Source organism: Zootoca vivipara, chromosome 1 (assembly GCF_965207765.1).
Source record: "Zootoca vivipara chromosome 1, rZooViv2.hap1.1, whole genome shotgun sequence".
Taxonomy (NCBI): Eukaryota; Metazoa; Chordata; class Lepidosauria; order Squamata; family Lacertidae; genus Zootoca; species Zootoca vivipara.
In genome coordinates, this window is record NC_142582.1 from 40,762,588 (window position 1) to 40,780,009 (window position 17,422).

The 17,422-nt window shown below is 42.7% G+C and overlaps 1 long non-coding RNA gene across 2 annotated transcripts in view; it reads right to left on the reverse strand.

The window, feature by feature from the left end:
* Window positions 1–17,422, reverse strand: part of LOC118092245 (uncharacterized) — a 169,783-nt gene that overhangs the window by 16,140 nt on the left and 136,221 nt on the right. The window lies entirely within an intron of this gene.

The following is a 17,422-nucleotide window of genomic DNA, read 5'->3' on the forward strand; positions in this document are numbered from 1 at the left end:
TAAAATACACATTATCAAACCAAAATCAGCAAAAGAAGCACGAAGAGCAGCACTCAGATTCATATCCTTAAGTGTGTCTAGTAATCCACTATATGTGGGGAAATACTTACTTGAAAATATCCCACTTTAAAATTTTATTTGTGTCAAAACATTTTACTACCTGACATAATGGGTCAAATTTTTGAAATCTGATCTATATACACAATATTTTAAATAACTACAATTACTAGAAAAGGGATAGTTTGCAAATCAGGTATGCAAATCAGGTATGCCAATATGCATAAATAATCAGCAGATGCCACAGTTTACAGGCTTTCTTCATTAGTATTGTCTCCTGTTTTGAGTACCTTGCAGTGTTCATATTAGTTTTGAAGTATGCCTTAACATTTTTTGTATCTTAGTCCTGTGCAATTTTTGAACTACCAAATCAAATATGGCCTGCTAGCCATAGGTTAGTACCTTGATAACAGTTGTATCTTTGCTTCTTGCCTGGGATGCCAGGGCCCATCATATGAGTTTGGTTTCTAGGCTCATACAAGAGTGCGATAATCTTCCCAGGATGCTCCCTAACTCATTTACAGCTTAGATCTGGGAGGTTTCATTGTAGCTCCATGCCCTCAAATCATGAGTTTTACTAGCAATGGAGCAAATACTCCACTAATGCCTTTGGAAGAAATATGCAACAACACAATAGAAGTGGGAAAGAAATGAAAATAGGATGGAAAATGGTTTTTGAAAAGGTGTTCCAACAACAAACAATTGCTGGTTTGTACTGGCATCCTAGTTCCATTGCTCAAAACAAAACAGGCCTGAAGAACGTTTAACGTGCTAAGCTGAGGGCACCATGCCAGCAATGTGGAGCAGCCGATTGGAAGAGTGATTCTAGTTTTTACTGCCTCCTGCAGAAAAAATAAGGGGGGGCAGTGCTTATCAAGTACCTGGCAGATCACTATAGATGGCTGGAGAGCTACATTGGGTTTTCTGGTTCAAAAAATGTTAACAGGTCTCTCTTGTATATGGTTTTGCTAGGGTACCACTCAATAGGAACAGCCACTGATGCCTTTCAAATAGTTTGTTACACAAACAGCTTTAGGTTTGAGAGTTTGCTATCAGAGCCAGAGGTAGCCGGTAAGATGAAAAGAAAAAAAGCAGGGAGCACAAGATAATTGCATACACATTCATCCCGACCTTGACCATAATTTGAAGGTGCAAACAATATAGATACTATCAAGTAAGCAGTGCCGCCATGTATCTATAACACCATTAGACTTTTCCTATTGATCGAGAGCCTAGTGGAAATCACTGATGAATTCAATTCAGGATGCAAAAGGTTAGGCTATAATATTTTCAAAGGCATGTTATCAGTCTTGTCACTGAGGCTACTAGTGGTGGTGAACCTGTCTTATCATGAAGCATGTTCTCTTAGTGAGCTAATTATCCCCACTGTTGACATATTTGCTTATTTATACAATAATTTATCTGCACACCACTGTAACATCTGGATATATTTGCATAAATTAAAACAATATATTAATCATTCTGCAAAGAAGGGGGATGAAGCTATATCCAATTTTTTTTTCTTTTCTCATCTGGGCTGCTCCAATTGTAGGTAAAAGTAAAAAATATTGGCCATTCTGGCGAAGCACTGTGCGCCCTAGGGCTGTGTATAACTCCATACTACAGCTGCAATGCACCCCAAAACCTGCCCTGGGCTAACCTGTGGACCACGAGTCCTGTTATGGATCCAGTCCCAAAGTCTATTTAGGGTCTCAATAAATACAGCTGGGAGGGTGAAAAGGAAGGGAGAAGAAAGGAAGGAGGAAGGAAATGTTGCTCTTAATTCTCCCCTTTCCCAACTGAGAGCAATGGGATAAATTCTGTGGGTCCTCCTTTGCAGGTGGCTTCTGCAGCAGGATCGGTGCCTCTGCAGAAGAGCTGCTCACCAGACACCTCAATTCTGCTTGGTGCATCTTGCTCTTTGCAAGCAATTTCTCTTCACGGAAGCCATTTGCAATGGAGCACTCTGCACCATGCCAGGAAAGAAAGTCAGGTGGTGGGCTCCTACTTTTTCTGGGTGATCAGGGATCTTTTCAGAGTTTTTTTGTCTCACCCAGTGCCTGTCTTTCCTTCCTGCCTGATGCCCCGCTCATTGACAGCCGTGGATCATTCTGGGCCAGCCATCCAACCCGACTTGTAGCAAGCCATGGCTGCCTGCACCTGACTCCCTCAAAAGGTGCTTGATTTGGCTTGGGTCTCAACTGAATCCAGGGCATAGCCCTAATTTATACTCACTGAAAGCAGCTCTTTAGTACCGCAGACCAAGATCTTTCTCAGTCTTACCTATAATTGCTAGGGATCGAACCTTGGGGCTTCTGTATGCTAAGCACATCCCCTGAAACTGAGCTATGGCCCCTCTGCCCATAAAAAGTAACCTTAGCTGTTCGTATTTGAGCAAATGTTTCAAGCCACTATGACAGGTAAGTGATGTTTGTGAAATCAAGAGCAACTGACCAAGGAGCAGAAAGTGTATAGATCACAAACTTATTTTAGCACAACCTCTCTACAATAATTACAATTTTGATAGATCCTTCTCCTCCTGCATATAAATTTAGTTTTTGAAGATAATGCCTAAATTTGATTGTGCTTTAACCATTTTGGAGTTTAGCCACTATCTTTAAACCATTGCAAGTACTGTAATGCAATATAGTAAATACTGCTATTTCTGACTCCTTGTATTGGCTATTCTATACACAATATGAAGGGTCCTTTCAAAGACTACAACTCCAAAACCAAATGCTGACTTGTCCAGTCCTAAATCTTGCCATACCGGCAATTAAGGTACAATTCATTAATTAACATTCATTGCTGCAACCACTGCAGCTCCAAATCTACACTCCAAATCATGATTTCATCACAGCTTCCATGCCACCTTAAACACAAGGGGGTTGTCAACCAATGTTTACTCAGAGCAGTGCCATTGAAATTAATTAACATGACTAAATTGGGCTCATTAAGTGTACTCTCAGTAATGAGTAGGGGACTACAACCACTATCATTTCAAGAGAAGCATTTCCCAAGATTAGATGAGTCACTAAGTGATAAAATGCCACATGGGTACATGGGTGTGTGAATTTACATATATTTTGATAAATAATATAGCCATACTTATGTATGCTAATACATTGTAGCCTGGGTATATGTACACTCAAAACTATTCAGGGATATACCTAAAATGTGGCGTGTTAGACCGAGTTAAATTTAAATTGGTGGGATTTGACTAATGAGTGTAAGTCCCATGAAAGGACTTCTAATTGCACAACAGGCTTCTCCCCTTTCCCCCCATGCCTCCTATGCCCCATGAAATTGGCTCTGGGGAGATCAGAAGAAGCCCAGGAACTGTGCCTGGGAGGAGGAGGAGGAGAGGGTGGAATCGTTACATCCGACAAGCCAAAATCCTTGAGCTAATGGAATGGCCAGGAGAGCATGGCACTAAATTCCTCCCAGTGTTTTACTCTTTTCACTGTCAATATTGGCAAGGTTGTGCCTTAGGCAAGAATTCAGGAAGGACACTCAACAGAACTGGAACCATAGCAGAGAAATCCTGCTCTGTTCCATTACGAATGTGTCATTTGAAGATGATGGCACCCAGTTTGTCTAATCAAAATTGCTGAATTTGTCTAATCAAAAGTGCTGAATTTTTATTGTTAATGCATGCCTTAGATCCAGGTGTCACATTTGAAATTCAGAATTACCAGCATTATAGGTATCTCTTGGTACTGGATCCTGAGTTCATAATAAAATATGCAGTTTGCAAATATTGAAAACTTAATTGTCCATGGGTAGAATAATCTCATGGGCCTCTTGTGCCCAAAGCTTTTGCAGCTACTTAGGGAATTAAGTGGCCTGGCAAGTAGCTTCAGCATGCAGATACACACAGCTTCAACACTACGGGAGGAGAACTGATTTAGCTGAACACCCTTGGGCATCATTAAAGGTGAAGTCCAGAGGCTTCCCTTCAGGGCTGGCATGGCTAGGGAGCACCTTTGGTGCCAACCTGTAACACCTGCCTGGGATTGTGGCGTCCCAGGAGTGGGTGCAGCAGGATGGAATCCCTAGCTGTAAGGTAGGCTAGAAGAAAAACTGCCCTTCACTGTTGGCATGCACTATAGACCTTTGTTCCCCTATACAGATCTAGGTAAAGGTAAAGGACCCCTGACCGTTAGGTCCAGTCGCGGACAACTCTGGGGTTGCGGCGCTCATCTAGCTTTACTGGCCGAGGGAGCAGGCGTTTTTCCGGGTCATGTGGCCAGCATGACTAAGCCACTTCTGGTGAACCAGAGCAGCATGGAAATGCCGTTTACCTTCCCGTCGGAGCGGTACCTATTTATCTACTTGCACTTTGACGTGCTTTCGAACTGCTAGGTGGGCAGAGCTGGGACCGAACAATGGGAGCTCACCCCGTCGATCAGCAAGCCCTGGGCTCTGTGGTTTAGACCACAGAGATATACAGATCTATTTGGGGTTAAATAAATAAATGTGACCCTATGCACCTAATCTTTCTGTCTTGCCTCTTTATTTTCTTGTGTGCTTGCAAAACAAGTTATTCTGTTGGAACAAAATTGCAGCTGTCCATCAATAAAATAAATAAAAATACTGATGGATGTTTTCCTGCAGTAGATGACTGCAGAAATTGGCAGGTGAGCACGCAGCTAGGAAACTGAAGAAACATCTAGAAGTCATATATCAGCTTTGTGCGATGCACTTAGAATGCTGCTCCTGCTCCATCTTTGTCCCAATTAACCAGCCACCTTAACAAAATGAAGTTTGTTTGCACATTATCATGCATGACCACTCAATGTAGCCAGAGCTGAAATAGTTCAGCAGAAAAAAAAGGCAATGCTCTCTTTATTGTAGCATTAAATTGATTAACTTCTCATTGAACATAGTTTTAAAATGCATCAAAATGTTTCCAAATAAAATATGCAGTCGGACATTCCCATTTGCTAAGAGGGGAGTAAAAGCTGCAAGCTATTTGTGACATTTAACAGTCGCATTAACATCCCTAATTGTAAATGACAGGGCAATTAAGCTTGAAAAATATCCTAACAAAGTGCCTTGGGCAATTACGATTCTTCCATCTGATATCTGAAAGACTACATTCCATTCAACATGGAAGCAAAGGTTTCCAAAATGGTTTCCAATGGATGTCTGACTGGATTGATGGTTCATCTTCCGTGCCCTTTCTAAGCAGTTGTGTCTAAAAAAGCCCTTTATCTAGTTATTTCATATTGCTTTGCTATTTGAAGATGGTGGGGAAACTCGTGTAGGTTCACCAAACATATATATGTCACATATATATAATGCAAAGGCACACCACTTGTGAGAAACCTACCCTGCCCAGAAACCTCAGTTTGTATGTGTGAACTTTTCAAAGTTTTATGAGTAGCAGCAGTAGTGTAGTTCCACTACACCAGGCATAGTCAAACTCGACCCTCCAGATCAGGCATCCCCAAACTTCAGGCCTCCAGATGTTTTGGCCTACAACTCCCATGATCCCTAGCTAAGAGGACCAGTGATCAGGGATGATGGGAATTCTAGTCCAAAACATCTGGAGGGCTGAAGTTTGGGGGTGCCTGCTCCAGATGTTTTGGGACTACAACTCCCATCATCCCTAGCTAAAAGGACCAGTGGTCAGGGATGATGGGAATTGTAGTCTCAAAACATCTGGAGGGCTACACTACACAGTGCAGACACAGCAGAAGAGCCCATTTGCTGCTGCCACTGCCCCATTAGTCCAATGCCAACCACCTTGCACCTTTCAATAAGCAACAGCAACTCTGCTGATCTGAGGCCAAGCATTGCAACACCCCTGCTGACCACTACTGCATTCAGCTTATCCTTTAAGAAAGTTGCTCATAGACAGGCAGAAACGTGTTCATGGGAAGCACAAACACTAGCAAATTTGCAGGCCATGCCTATAAACATCCAGCAGGGCTGTACCTAGCAGTGGATGTGGTGCTCTTGCAGCTAGCAAACTGTCCAATGGAAAGAAGAGAGATTTGCAAATCACCCAATTCCTTCTGAAAAAATGAGAAACAGATTAGATCAAGGGTAGGCAACCTGCAGCCCTCCAGATGTTGTGAGTCCACATCTCACTCCTAGCCATTGGCCCTGCTGACTAGAGATGGAGGGAGCTGGGGTCCCAAGAACATCTGGAGGGCCACTGGTTCCCAACCCCGGTTGTACACCCTGGAACAAATAACCTTAACCTTGCACTGCCCTCACACATAGACCTAACACTGGCCGGAAGCAGCTAGGAATAAGCTTAATTTATCTCTTCCCCACCTGTCCGACATATCTGCTCACTTAAGATTTCTCTGTTCAGTTGGATTGCTTCCTTTCAGTTGAAAAGGAGAGCCACATACATTGTGCATTATGGTTGGTTTCTAAAGGCTTCCAAAATTTATTATTATTATTTATTATTATTATTATTATTGTTGTTATTATTGTTATTATTATTATTGGAAGTTATAGCAAGAGACAACTAATTTACTGAAAGGCTGAAATGTCATCTTCATCGTGTTTAAGGGCAGGGGTTGTACCATCTAATTTTCTTGGTGCATTCACGTCAATGAAACGACATTTTCAATAGAAAATCATTTTAAAATGCTTACACCATGAAATTACAAAGAACTGCAGGAGTCTGTAAGTAATGAAAACTTCAGTAACAGAATTAAGTATAGTGACTATGTAAAATAACAGCAGAAAAACAATATGTCAAATAGTGCAGGAGGGATTAAATCAGAGGGTTAGAACAAGTCGCTTAGCTTGGCTGTAATTCTTAGCGAAAGAACCCGTACCAAGAAAGGGGAGTTGTTTTGGCCCTAGAGAGGCATTTCTGTTCAGAAAACTATTCACAGCTACTTCTTTCTGTTGGTTACACACACACACACACACACACACACACACACACACACACACACAAGAATTGCTGGATGCAAAGACCCAGGTTTGGTGCAAGCACTCTTTGGTGAAAGAACCCCAGAAGAGATGTAAAATCACATACACACACAAAAGGCAGCAAAATAAAGCATAGCAATATAGGTCATTTCAAGTTCCTTCCAAAGTTTCTCTGTTCCCTAGCATAGAAAAAGACCAAACATTTGGTAATTTACTTACAAACTCTTTAGACGTCAGATTCGTGTGTCGTTCCATACAGAATTCAGGGGATAATGCACGAGCAGTAAAACTTTGCTTACTTACAAAGTGGTTAAAGTTCCTAAATTATTGATATAATAACTCAATAATGGTTGATGAAAGCTGAGTTGGAGCAACCAGCTTAAACCTCTTCACATGCTGAGGTTCTCAGGTAGACTGAGGGAAGTTTAATTACCTAGTAAAGGTAAAGGTACTCCTGACGGTTAGGTCCAGTCATGGACAACTCTGGAGTTGCGTGCTCATCGCGCTCTATAGGCTGAGGGAGCCGGCGTTTGTCTGCAGACAGATTCCGGGTCATGTGGCCAGCATGACTAAGCCACTTCTGGCGAACCAGAAACGCACAGAAATGCCATTTACCTTCCCGCCAGAGCAGTACCTATTTATCTACTTGCACTTTGATGTGCTTTCAAACTGCTAGGTGGGCAGGAGCTGGGAACAAACCACGAGAGCTCACCCCATCATGGGGATTCGAACTGCCGACCTTCCGATCAGCAAGCCCTAGGCCAGGCATCCCCAAACTGCAGCCCTCCAGATGTTTTGGCCTACAACTCCCATGATCCCTAGCTAACAGCACCAGTGGACGGGGAAGATGGGAATTGTAGTCCAAAACATCTGGAGGGCCGAAGTTTGGGGGTGCCTGCCCTAGGCTCTGTGGTTTAGACCACAGCGCCCTCCGCGTCCCTATTACCTAGTTCCTCCCAAAATGAGATGGACATAGCTAATCCTGGCAGGACAGCTGACTCTATGGTATTAACACCTTCATGAATTATAAGTATGTTTAATAAATTCATACTCTTAAAACCAAACTGACTTTTTTTAAAAAAAATAAATCATTTATTTGGTTCCTGTTGGTGCGCTCTTATGAAGACTGTCCTATGAAGTTATTTCCTTCAATTTCCCTTGCTAATACATAAGCTTTAACTTTTGTTTTCTCCACCTAGAATATAAATGGCAATGAGAAATATATTTTCTTGATCAAATACCTTTCTTTCCACAGTCTAAAGAAAGTTCCCCACACTGTGTGAAAAGCAATTAGCTCGTCTCTGAATATTAGCAAGTAATCCTCACTAGAAATTGAGAACAATTCTTTATCTAATCTGTCCCAGTAGAATACAAGAGCAACACTGATTAAAGACGGGAATGCAATGTGTCAATTATTTTAAAAATCCCTCTACATCATGTTAGCACCCACAGAAGGGAAACGGCCCCAAAGGAAATGGGGAGGGACACACAATGACATTCTTACCCTTACAGTGAAAAATATGCTCACAAAAGCCTTAGCTGTTCAGTTTTACAACTAGACATATATCACTGCATTCACTTAGCTCCTGTTGCCTTGTAGCTGCTTACTGAAAATAATGCCCTTCTAATGTTCATAGAGACTATAAAATAAACATTTATGAAGGTGAGGTTATTATCAAATGACAAAGGGTTCTATGCCAAACCCTCCAGGAATGGTTCCCGTTCTAATGGTGGTTGTTTTAGAAAAACCCTTGTGACTTTCTCCACCTCATCTACTTTCTATCTGGGTCTTTTGAATTCAAATCCATATGGCTGAAAACGCTTCCTGCCTCATTTTTTATTTTCATTTCTTACATTGTAGATTTAGTTTGGCTTTCTCACAGGTTTGCTTGTTTCTGCAATGTTGTCTCATCTCACAGAACAGGAGAGGTTTATCCCGCCTGCTTATAAGGACCGCGTGTTTGCAAAGCACAGATCTGTGTATCTTGCAGCTAACTGCTGCTTGCTTAATTTATATCCCATCCCTCCTCCAAATAAGCCCAGGGTGGCAAATATGTCAATACTAAGAGAATATAATGATACCTTCTTAAAAAAAAAAAAAAACTTCCACAAGCAGCAACAAAAACACACACGTAAAGGCAATCACCTGCTCTCAGGCTAACAAATTCAGAGTTGCCAGGGAGAGGACGTTCAGCTATCCAAAGCAGGAATGAGTTTTCAATTTCTCATAAAAGTCAATAACGAGGGAGGCAGACACACTTCACTAGGGAGGCATTCCAGAAACAAAGAGCCACCACTGAGGAGACCCCGGCAAACATCACCACCTACTGTGCAACCCCAAGTGGCAGCCCCAACAGCAGGGCCTCCCCTGGGTCTGACTCCTGCAAGGAACTGTACTGCAGCATTATGTACTAACTACAGCTTACGGATCAAGCATGAGTGGTGTCCCACATAACACTCATCCAATGCAAGGCCTGCTGTGGCCAAGCTTTCCCAGTCCATGACTAGAAATAGCTGTCATACCAGCCAAAGCTGGTCAAAAGCACATCTAGCTCCCAGCACATCTGGATTCAGAAGCACCCCCAGACCCCCAACCTGCTCTTTTAGTGGGGAAGGGCAGCCAGAATAAATTTCTCAGACATGGGAATCACTCACCCCCAGTTTCTCCATCTTGCCAGGATTCAATCTCCGCTTGTTTTCCTCATCCACCTCACTGCTGTATTAGTTAGTTAACACAGCTGCAGATCTTTAAAAGAGGTTACAGGTGGGAGAAGTGCATTTGACTAACAACATAAGCCTATTCACAGGTGAATTCTATTGAATTCAGTAGGGAAGGGATGTCTCCCAGATAAGTGGGGATAGGCTTGCAGGCTGAATTCAGTCCTAACTTCAATATTTCTAAAGAGACATGATTTAGAGTGTAACACCATTACATACAATGAACTCTTTTTATTATTGCATGCCACATATCTTACTTTCACAACAAAAGACTTTAAACCAAATGCATAACTAAATGTGTGCAACGTGATTTCTTACTATATACAAATCATCAAATCAAATCAAATCTATGCATTCTTTGATTTGTGGGTTCCTGTTTTCTTTTATTGTTTTATACAACTGGAATACTCTTTTTGTGTTTAATTTTATTTTCCAGTAAACCCATATTTGGTTTGTTGTCTGATAACTGAAGACATGCCCTTTTGCAGAAGAATAACCTGGAGCCACATTTAAGAAAAGAGAACTGTGTGCATACCCCCACACTCATTTAAAACCAACAAATTTTGGCTTAATTTTAACTACAGAGCCATCAACGTTCTTAGGTTAAAGGCTGCATACAATGATGGCACACACAGCTCAAAGTATGTTGAATTGCAAATAACATCTTTGTTGATTGGGAATTCTTACCTATTGGGACTGACATACCTAATAATGAGATGATTGAGCTGCATCTCAGCTACACAATGCCATGATGATGCTACATGTTGGCTGGTGGTTTTTCCTCACCACCATCCCTGGTTAGTTACTAGAACAGTGGTGGAAGTGCTAATGTTACAACTAGCTCCAGCAGGTGCCTTACTTACACATGTGATCTAAAATTGGCTTCTTGGAATACTAACTGCTTCATGCATAGCCATGGCCATTGTTAGTCATTGTAAGTAGAATATGCGCGCGCGCACACACACACACCACAGAATCTGTAGCAAGCTGCTCTTGCAAAGTGGTGTAAGATATAAAATTTGAGGCTGGAACTGGGCAGAATCTGCAGTCTCTAATATAATAATAATAATTTATTTATACCCCGCCCATCTGGCTGGGCTTCCCCTGCCACTCTGGGCGGCTTCCAACAAACATTAAAATACATCAAATATCACAGATTAAAAACTTCTCTAAACAGGGCTGCCTTTAGGCAGGGCCGGCTCTAGGGGTAGGCTGGGTGGTGCAGGGCACCAGGGGGGCGCCTCATGGCGAAGCCGCGCTGCGCCCACCCACCAGGGCAGGGGCGCCGGAGTGATCTCCGCACCACGACGCCAGGGCGCCCGACCTGCTTGAGACGGCCCTGCCTCTAGGTATTTTCTAAATGTCAGGTAGTTGTTTATCTCTCTGACCTCTGATAGGAGGGTGTTCCACAGGGCGGGTGCCACTACCCAGAAGGCCCTCTGCCTGGTTCCCTGTAACTTGGCTTCTCACAATGAGGGAACTGCCAGAAGGCCCTCGGCGCTGGACCTCAGTGTCCGGGCAGAACGATGAGGGGTGGAGATGCTCCTTCAGGTATACTGGACCGAGGCTGTTTAGGGCTTTAAAGGTCAGCACCAACACTTTGAATTGTGCTTGGAAAAGTCCACAGTGGTGAAGTTGTGGACTTGACTTTCAAGGAGAAACCAAGGAGAGGTGATGATATTGGTGGGCAGTGAATATTTTTGTGGGGGAACAGTTAGGGCCAGAGGCGCCAGATTGCAAGGGCGATGGTGGAGGTCAACATTGTGTGCATGCGCAGAAGTATCCCAGGCATTGGGAAGGAGGGGCCAAACTTTTAAATTTTAATACTCTAATTTACTGGGAATGTTTAGGGAACTAGCCTAGTCAACCCCCTAGTTTACTGACCACATGCCACTGGGTGGTGATTCAGTTACCTCAAACGCTTTCCCTCTAACTTGTCTAGAAATGTGGTTTCCAAGAAGCAGGCAAGACAGAGGAGACCCTTTCTGAACCAAAGTAAGACACTTTTAGGTGCTGAGCATTTGGATAACTGTATTGCATTAGTGTCTACTGCTTGTTTACAAGTGAAGAGGATGGGGACCTCACAAGCAGTCACTTCCTAGGCTCCACCTAAATGACCTAGGCTCTGTCCAGGCTCCACACCAGGTCTAGGTGCCGCCAGCTGCCACTGCACCACACTGAAAAGATCACTCTAGCTTTTTTTTTAATTTACTGGAATTTATATTTGTTTGCACATAATGTATGCCATCAGTAGGGTGGTGGCTGACAAAATAGTATCTATTCACAGGTCAACAAATCCTGCTCCTGCCTTGTAATTATCTCTGTGTGCACCATTCCTAAATATAGCTGGTGAGATAACACTTGCTGCATTCTGTTGCTATTATTATTATTATTGTTATTGTTATTATTATTAAAATCCCATCAAGAAAAGCAGTGGGTGAATTGAAATGCTTCTGGCAAAAAACCAAAACACAACATTCGACTTATGGTTTTCTAATGTAATTGAGGCTTCAGGTTCCTGTTGTCTTTGAAATGGTAGCATCGTACCAAAGCTGTTAACTGCATGGCACAGTTCACTAGACTACTGAATACCACAGCTTTGTAAATCAGAAAACAAATTCCAGACCCCGAGATCTTCCCCTGCCACCACATATATTTTTTTGCCGCAGAAGGTTTTCTCATTGAGTGTGTATTGGTATGGTTTGACGGATATCAACAAAGTCCACACAAACATACACATGCTTTTTAAATAACACCTGATAATACATGATACGAGATAAAATGAATTAAGATTAAAATAAGAGTCTGGACCTGGAGAGCTGCACAGGAAAACTCAGGCACTATCTACCTTTGAATAGACAAAAGAATCAGCTGCGATTGAAGGTTATGACTTTGCTTTTCATCTTAGGGTGACTCGGGCTCTTTTTTGCTAAAGTGCTTTCCCGTCTCTTAGAAGCCATTAATATTCCTGACAAAGATGTCAAATCCTTCAGTGCACGTGTTTGACATTTCTCATGCCAGTCCAAGCTCAGCCAGTGCTTGCCCCCCCCCAACACTTCTGTCATTTCTGGGCATTATCAATGCTTTGTCAAGGTATTGTCACAATGGCTTTTACACAACGGTGACCATATATGATACTAGGCTTTCTATACGGACACCTGTTTTAAACTGGTGAAATTATCAAGAATTTTAATGTTTTGATTCTATAGCTTTATAAACTGCTGAGATGTTTCCTTGCAATGAAGTGGTGGATAAATAATTTCGAGAAGTTTCTCCTTAATCTCAAAATTGTATAGTCAGGGGGAAGGGCCTTGAACATCTAACTGTTTTTAGCCTTAGAGCCGGTGTACAGTTTAAAATGATTTATTTCTTTAAATATATATATATATCAGAGAAGGAAACAGTTGCTACCCATTTAGAAACTGTGAAGGATAGTTACTCTAACTCCCCTCTGCTGTTGGACAATATAAATGAAGCGTTCTAATGGGTAACTCATCAAGGTTAATGCAGATGATGTGGCAATGCCTCTTGTTTTTTCTTGAATTGATGGGATTTAAGTGCCGATGGGAACTTTTTTGTATTAAGCTGTGTGGCTGGTGGGAGTCATGGCTAGAAAGGAATAAATCTCCACCCCTGTGTGCCGTGATCCTGAGATCTATCTGTCTTCAGACTAAGTGAAATTCCATCCCTGATATCACTCCATGCCAGACACATGGTGGTCATGATCTCACATAACTGCTTCATTGTGTGTTGAAGCCTCGTGTTCTCAAAATATGTGCAACACATGTACACACTTTCCATGGGGAAAGGAATAATAAACAAACAAATAAATAAATAATTGAATGAATAAAACCCCGCTCATCTGGCTGGGTTCCCCCAGCCACTCTGGGCAGCTTCCAACAGAATAATAAAATACAATAATCTATTAAACATTAAAAGCTTCCCTAAACAGGGCTGCCTTCTGGTAGTTGTTTTTCTCATTGACATCTGCTGGGAGGACGTTCCACAGGGCAGGTGCCACTACCGAGAAGACCCTCTGCCTGGTTCCCTGTAACTTGGCTTCTCACAATGAGGGAACCGCCAGAAGGCCCTCGGTGCTGGACCTCAGTGTCTGGGCTGAACGATGGGGGGGGGTGGAGTTGCTCCTTCAGGTATACTGGACCGAGGATGTTTAGGGCTTTAAAGGTCAGCACCAACACTTTGAATTGTGCCCAGAAACATACTGGGAGTCAATGTAGGTCTTTCAAGACCGGTGTTATGTGGTCTCGGTGGCCGCTCCCAGTCACCAGTCTAGCTGCTGCATTCTGGATTAGTTGTAGTTTCCAGGTCACCTTCAAAGGTAGCCCCACATAGAGCACATTGCAGTAGTCCAAGCGGGAGATAACTAGAGCATGCACCACTCTGGCAAGACAGTCCACGGGCAGGTAGGGTCTCAGCCTGCGTACCAGATGGAGCTGATAGACAGCTGCCCTGGACACAGAATTGACCTGCACCTCCATGGACAGCTGCAAGTTCAAAATTGCTCCCAGGCTGCACACCGTCAGGGGCACAGTTACCCCATTCAGGACCAGGGAGTCCTCCACACCTGCCCACCTCCTGTCCCCCACAAACAGTACTTGTGTCTTGTCAGGATTCAACCTCAATCTGTTAGCTGCCATCTACCCTCCAACCTCCTCCAGACACTCACACAGGACCTTCACCACCTTCAGTGGTTCTGATTTGAAGGAGAGGAACCCTAACTGACAAGGCTCACATCCACAACACACACTTCAAGTGCATTTAAAGCACACACGTTCCTCCACTGAATCCTGGGAACTGTAGTTTCTTAAGGGTGCTGAGAATCGTTACCATGTATTATCAGGCGTAAAGTACAGTTTAAACTACTTCTGAGTATTGAGGCGAATGTTGCTAAACTTATTAATACATTGTCTCGTATTGGACACCGAAGGGCCCCAAAAGCATTTTTTTAAAACTGGGCAATAGGCAAAAAAAAGACAAACGAGGTTTAGTGTGAAAGTGCAAAATCATCACTTGTAAAAGTGGTTGAGGGTAGAAGTACTGAAACATGATTCACAGTGGCGCAAAATGAATAAATAAATCCTAAATTCACACATAAACAGATGGGATCTGAACATGCAGTCACCAACCAAGAAAGAAATCTTAGAGTGGTGATGGATACAGGTAAGTGAAAAGCATTAACGCAGTGTGTGGCAGCAATGGAAAAGATAAATTGCATGCTAGAGATTGAAAACAGGAATACCAGTATCATAATTCTTTGGAATACCACCTAGTATTCTGGTCAACCCATCTCAGAAGGATATTATGGTGCTTGACACACACTCCCATGATTCATTTGAGAGCATTTTTAAATGCTACTTTTAAATGTGTTTTGGAAATGCACCCTTTTTAATGAAGACCTCCTAACTTGTTTTTTTTTTAAATTGATGTTGTGTGTTAACTGTTTATTTTGGTGATAAGTATTTATATTTTGGTTTTAACATCTTATGTAAACTGCTTAGGTATCATGTACATCGGGCCACATAAAACAGTATTAATAAATAAATAACTACCCTCAGGGTAGTGGTGGAAAACACACACAATGGGGCAGCTTTGGATCTACGAGACAAAAGGCCTAGGACCATATACACCTCATGACAACCTGAAGCCATATGGAGAAGTTCCATAGCCATAGGTGCCAACTCCCAGATTGAAAAATCCGGGATCGGCATGGTGCGACACCGGAAGTCATGCTGCCGCCATTTTGGAACTGGGCAGAGCGGCACCGGAAGTAGCTTCCACGCATGTCCTGCCCATTTCCAAAATGGCTGCAGCGCCAGAAATCGCTTCTGCACATGTCCAGAGACTCCAGACATGTGCAGAAGGAGCCTACCTGGGCTGGTAAGAATCCAGGGGATTTAAGGGTTTTTTTAAAAATCCGGGCTGCCAGTGGGAAACGGCTGGAAAAACAGGGGGTTTCCCGGGGAATACGGGAGACTTGGCAGCTATGGCCATAGCTCAGTGGCAGAGCACATGTAAAAGGTCCCAGGTTCCATCTCTGGTGCCTCTGGGAAAGGCTCCTGTCTGACACTGTGAAGGCCCAATGGTCTGACTTGGGACAAGGCAGCTTCCTATTGTTGCTGACCACCCAAATCCCTGCCAAGCCACGCAGAGGCTGTCATAGTTTTAATATTTACACCTAAATTTTGATGAAGGAAGTCCAGATCTTACAGCATGGTTATCTCAAGAGAGGATTGTTGCCCCCAGCAGTGCAGAACGGGAATCCAAAGCATCTCTCCCAGTCTGCCTTCAGCCAGCCTGCCCAAGATGGATCTCTGTCTTTTTTCTCCTATTCCAAGCCTTGCGCCAAAGGCCCCAATTTCATCCAGTGACATCACATCCAGTTACTCTGGCAACCTTCCAACCCCTCTGTTCACACCTCATGGGGGGGGGGGGGAAGCACAGTTCGCTTGCACTGCCAATAGCCCTAATGGCCTTGTATTGTTTCTTAATGGCCCTTGCTTGGCCAGGTTGGTTTTGCATAGGCTAGCTAGCCCAAGAATTCCTCTGCAGCTGGTATTTCCCCCTTCATATCCCAAATAACCAAAATCCTACCATTTATCAATTTCTAACCCTAACCCTATGTTTATATATTTCTAACCTTACTCCCCACTGGAACCAATGGGGAAGTTGGTTTTTTTATTATTATTAAGATATCCATGCGTAAGAAGATGGTAAGTCCACCACATAGGAGTGTGCGTGCATGCATACATGCATGCATACACACACACACACACCCTCCCATACATCCTATTTGACTACCAACCCATTTGCAAGAGCTCTGGCAAACTCTGCTTTCATACACCACACAGGCTTTTTAACAACTGGATTTAATAGAATTACTTAATCAAATAAGCAACTCACGAAATCAGCTCTCTCCTTCCATCCTCCCCCAGTTCATAGAGCTGTTGCTGAAACTTAACCTACAGGACTGAGAAAATGAATGCATGACCTGATGTACCAGTAAATCTACTTCAGTGGCTTCAGTGAGACCACTTTGCATGAGGAATTGTAGGAATATGTCACTTTCCACCAATTCCCGTCAAAGCATCATTCCCTTGTATGGTACATACTTGCTTGCTTCTCCCCATTTTTTTAAAAGTGCAAAAGCTCACTTACTTAAGGGATTAGTCTGCCTTTGAAGGACTTTCTTTCACACAGAGGGATCAGGGGAAGATGAAACAGGTAAACTTTTAAAAGACGGTGCTCATCCTTAAGCTTCTGTCAGTTTCAGCTCCATTATCTCTTTGGTAAACATCTCCTGCTGATGTCTTCTTCCACTGACAGCTGTTTCCCCCTCACTTGAACACAAAATATTATACAACCTCTGTAATATTTCAAGGCTGTATTTTTCCGCCCCAGCTTCTAAAAAAATAAAAACCTGTGGGCATGCTCTAGTCAAAGGTGAGCAGTTTCAAGTCTCTCTCATTCAGTGGGGAATTTATTTCTTTTAACAAAATTTATATTCTACTTAATAATTTAAATAAACCTCTAAGTGGTTTAGACATACAATATAAAACATTCATTTAAAAAAATTATCAATAAAGTCCAACAGACAAGTAGATGTAACAGAAGTATCAACATTTTGAAAGCATATACTTAATCCACCCATTAACATCAGCAGGGCTTAAACTATCTCTCTTGTTCAGGTATCAATGGCAGAGACACAGGTTTCTTCCTCTGTTTC